Below are 5689 nucleotides of genomic sequence, written 5' to 3'. Positions count from 1 at the left end.
TCACCACTGCACAGATTTAGATACCACTCCTCCAACCTTGTCACCCTAGATTTAGATACTACTCCTCCAACCTTGTCACCCTAGATTTAGATACTACTCCTCCAACCTTGTCACCCTAGATTTAGATACTACTCCTCCAACCTTGTCACCCTAGATTTAGATACCACTCCTCCAACCTTGTCACCCTAGATTTAGATACTACTCCTCCAACCTTGTCACCCTAGATTTAGATACTACTACTCCAACCTTGTCACCCTAGATTTAGATACTACTCCTCCAACCTTGTCACCCTAGATTTAGATACTCCTCCAACCTTGTCACCCTAGATTTAGATACTCCTCCAACCTTGTCATCCTAGATTTAGATACCACTCCTCCAACCTTGTCACCCTAGATTTAGATACTACTCCTCCAACCTTGTCACCCTAGATTTAGATACCACTCCTCCAACCTTGTCACCCTAGATTTAGATATCACTCCTCCAACCTTGTCAGACTAGATATTCCTCAATCCTTGTGATATTATTATCCAGATAGTGGAAAATATTTTACCTTTGTAAATCCTTTTAGAATGGATTCTAATTATGTATATATAAATTTGTTGAAGATGTTTCGATGACTCCAGTGTTTGGTGTCCCTGGCGTGTTTCTTTTTAGAAATTATGTTCAATTCAACTGAGAATTGCACTATCATTGATATCCATGACCATATCACCACGGTAACATGTGGTGATGAAGTGTATCCACGCACCTGTCCGACATAGCCATGGCCTGGATTACATATGGATTACACAGAGCGTGAGGCCGGGTCTAATAGGGATCCAGTTGAGATGACGCAGCGAAATATTACATTATACTATAGACCTGACACTTTACATAACCGGCCTATTAACAGAAACACAATTCTGGTGTGGTATCAGGTTCTAAACAGCTTTTTAATTCACAAACACTTTGACTGATATATACAAAATTCTTTCCTATTATATTTCTATAAACGGATATCTGCATGGTTTACGTGTAGACGGAGAACGATCCCCATTGTCGACCGGTTATAACCACAGACAGCCGATATAGGTATAATATTGTCGTGATTCTAGGTTTTTGTGTCGTATAATAATTATTTTTGTTGATTTGTAAAAACGACTACATTAAAACACAAAAACTGACATCTGATAAAATAACAATTGCATTCCAACGGGTATCACGAAATCGTTTTCCAGAACCAGTTAGAAAAATTAACAAAAGTGTTTGTGTTATAGAAAACGCTGACAAAGCAATAAACTTTTGCCTGATCTTTCAAGCTACGTTATTTCATAAACATTCAATGTATGATGACGGCATATTCTAAAAAAGTACAAATTCTAATCAGACGAAATGTTGTATTTACCGCAAACGAATAGAACACATGTCGTCAATTTGATTATTAAATAAAATATTGTTTTGTACACATGCAAACACTGGTGTCATAGTGTTTCTTCTTCACTTTCACTTTGTATCATATATTCTGTGATTTTGTACACTCTTTTACCGAGAAACTCTTGTCACAGCTTATCTTCTGATGTCCATGATTTACTTCTGTTCCAATAATAACGACAGGATGAGAGCTCTCCTCATGTCTATAACTCAATACATCCCTACATTAACTGTAATGTCGTCCCTCATGTCTATAACTCAATACATCCCTACATTAACTGTAATGTCGTCCCTCCTCTCATGTCTATAACTCAATACATCCCTACATTAACTGTAATGTCGTCCCTCCTCTCATGTCTATAACTCAATACATCCCTACATTAACTGTAATGTCGTCCCTCCTCTCATGTCTATAACTCAATACATCCCTACATTAACTGTGATGTCGTCCCTCCTCTCATGTCTATAACTCAATACATCCCTACATTAACTGTAATGTCGTCCCTCCTCTCATGTCTATAACTCAATACATCCCTACATTAACTGTGATGTCGTCCCTCCTCTCATGTCTATAACTCAATACATCCCTACATTAACTGTGATGTCGTCCCTCCTCTCATGTCTATAACTCAATACATCCCTACATTAACTGTAATGTCGTCCCTCCTCTCATGTCTATAACTCAATACATCCCTACATTAACTGTGATGTCGTCCCTCCTCTCATGTCTATAACTCAATACATCCCTACATTAACTGTAATGTCGTCCCTCATGTCTATAACTCAATACATCCCTACATTAACTGTAATGTCGTCCCTCCTCTCATGTCTATAACTCAATACATCCCTACATTAATTGTAATGTCGTCCCTCGTGTCTATAACTCAATACATCCCTACATTAACTGTAATGTCGTCCCTCCTCTCATGTCTATAACTCAATACATCCCTACATTAACTGTAATGTCGTCCCTCATGTCTATAACTCAATACATCCCTACATTAACTGTAATGTCGTCCCTCCTCTCATGTCTATAACTCAATACATCCCTACATTAACTGTAATGTCGTCCCTCCTCTCATGTCTATAACTCAATACATCCCTACATTAACTGTAATGTCGTCCCTCCTCTCATGTCTATAACTCAATACATCCCTACATTAACTGTAATGTCGTCCCTCATGTCTATAACTCAATACATCCCTACATTAACTGTAATGTCGTCCCTCATGTCTATAACTCAATACATCCCTACATTAACTGTAATGTCGTCCCTCATGTCTATAACTCAATACATCCCTACATTAACTGTAATGTCGTCCCTCATGTCTATAACTCAATACATCCCTACATTAACTGTAATGTCGTCCCTCTCATGTCTATAACTCAATACATCCCTACATTAACTGTAATGTCGTCCCCCTCTCATGTCTATAACTCAATACATCCCTACATTAACTGTGATGTCGTCCCTCATGTCTATAACTCAATATATCCTCACACTAGCTACCCCGACTGCTATCGAGGGAATATCTGTTGGGACGTCAGGACGTGTTATCGAGTGAATATCCGTTGTGACCTGAGCACAAACTTATAAATCATAATGTAAAAATAAAAAGGATATATATGTTTGGTTCAATGCAGGTTTAGACTTCTGAAGCGAATGGTATTGATAATGATATAGAATGTAAATCCAAAACATAAATAATGATTACGTTACTACAAAGCTATCTTTGATTTTAGTCATTCGTACGTCCTAAACAAGCAGGTGACTGGCGGCGAGCAATGATAAATTGCCATTTATATCACATGCATATTTCTGTAATTTACATTAAATACCTTTGAGGAATGTAAACCCCGCCACGCCTAGCACATGCACAATGATAAAATTATGACAAGGTGCGTTAAGTTCCTGTTTTGTATATACGTGATAATTTTACACATTACTTTTACCTTACCTAATGTTTAGGAACGCAGTACGATTAATGTACGCATGTCTGTACGGGAGGCTGTGTGACCTCAACTAGCGTCAAATAAAATACTTTGCTAAATATCAAATGATATACAGGTAAATATGTCTAAATATCAAATGATATACAGGTAAATATGTCTAAATATCAAATGATATACAGGTAAATATGTCTACATACAAATGATATATAGGTAAATATGTCTAAATATCAAGTGATATACAGGTAAATATGTCTAAATATCAAGTGATATACAGGTAAATATGTCTACCTACAAATGATATACAGGTAAATATGTCTACATACAAATGATATACAGGTAAATATGTCTAAATATCAAATGATATACAGGTAAATATGTCTAAATATCAAGTGATATACAGGTAAATATGTCTAAATATCAAATGATATACAGGTAAATATGTCTACATACAAATGATATACAGGTAAATATGTCTAAATATCAAGTGATATACAGGTAAATATGTCTACATACAAATGATATACAGGTAAATATGTCTAAATATCAAGAGATATACAGGTAAATATGTCTACATACAAATGTCACATGACACGGAACAAGCCATATCGTTTTCTTTTTGACAGTGAAGCACCAAACCTGGGTTACCGCCTCTGTTTATACATATTACCATCATTCTCATCGCCTGTAATTATAATTACTGCGGCACCTGGTTCCGTCACCAACGGAGCAAAAACGTTCACTGGTCCTTACTTTCCTGATTCTTTTATAACTTTCGTTTTGAAATCCTTTTGCAATCTTTTTTTTTTTTTTCGTTTTGTGCTTTCTATGGCCCCTTTTTGCAATTTTATGGGGCATGATGGATGATGGTATGGGATTGGTTTTGGAACATCTAAAATATACTTTTCAAATGTCATTTTAAGTAATAAATAAGTACTTCAGCCGAGGAAAGGTACGGTTATCTGTCCATTTGGTGTCTGTCCGGGGAGAGGTACGGTCATCTGTCCATTTGGTGTCTGTCCGGGGAGAGGTACGGTTATCTGTCCATTTGGTGTCTGTCCGGGGAGAGGTACGGTCATCTGTCCATTTGGTGTCTGTCCGGGGAGAAGTACGGTTATCTGTCCATTTGGTGTCTGTCCGGGGAGAGGTACGGTTATCTGTCCATTTGGTGTCTGTCCGGGGAGAGGTACGGTTATCTGTCCATTTGGTGTCTGTCCGGGGAGAGGTACGGTTATCTGTCCATTTGGTGTCTGTCCGGGGAGAGGTACGGTTATCTGTCCATTTGGTGTCTGTCCGGGGAGAGGTACGGTTATCTGTCCATTTGGTGTCTGTCCGGGGAGAAGTACGGTTATCTGTCCATTTGGTGTCTGTCCGGGGAGAAGTACGGTCATCTGTCCATTTGGTGTCTGTCCGGGGAGAGGTACGGTACGTCATCTGTCCATTTGGTGTCTGTCCGGGGAGAGGTACGGTTATCTGTCCATTTGGTGTCTGTCCGGGGAGAGGTACGGTTATCTGTCCATTTGGTGTCTGTCCGGGGAGAGGTACGGTTATCTGTCCATTTGGTGTCTGTCCGGGGAGAGGTACGGTTATCTGTCCATTTGGTGTCTGTCCGGGGAGAGGTACGGTTATCTGTCCATTTGGTGTCTGTCCGGGGAATAAGACTTTAAAACTGTTATCACAAGTTGCGTTATCATTTCAAACTGCGTGGTGATAGAGCGTTTGAGGAATATTTGAATCTGAACGTCGACACGTACTGTTAGAAGGTTGTGGAACTGTACAGTGTAGATTGTCTGTGATATTATCCAAATAGGGTGGGAATTTTGAAACTCTCATACCAAGAAAGGTGTGGGGGAGTTTGAGCGTACCCAAATAGACCAAGAAATGTGTGTGGGGGTTTGAACGTACACAAATATACCAAGAAAGGTGTGGGGAAGTTTGAATGTACCCAAATATATCAAGAAAGGTGTGGGAGAGTTTGAACGTACCCAAATATACCAAGAAAGGTGTGGGAGTTTGAACGTACCCAAATATACCAAGCAAGGTGTGGGGGAGTTTTAACGTACAAACACATACGCATGTAGACATTGTTTCCCTAAAACTTCCTTCTCAGCAGTAACTGCTCTGTGTATGGAATCATTTACATAATGTGGAGCGAGGTGGAAAGATGTTAACTATTGTTTGGGAACAAATTGTGTTTAGGTGGTGCTAAGTTTTGTTTACCATCTTTATAACTAGACTTTGTCAATTTATGTATGGCGGTTCATCAGCTACTCTAACCGTACCTACCTGATATATACACCTGTAACATAATAGTTAGATTCCATATATA

The sequence above is a fragment of the Pecten maximus genome, chromosome 8, assembly GCF_902652985.1.
Source record: "Pecten maximus chromosome 8, xPecMax1.1, whole genome shotgun sequence".
NCBI lineage: Eukaryota > Metazoa > Mollusca > Bivalvia > Pectinida > Pectinidae > Pecten > Pecten maximus.
Note: the sequence above shows the minus strand (reverse complement) of the source record.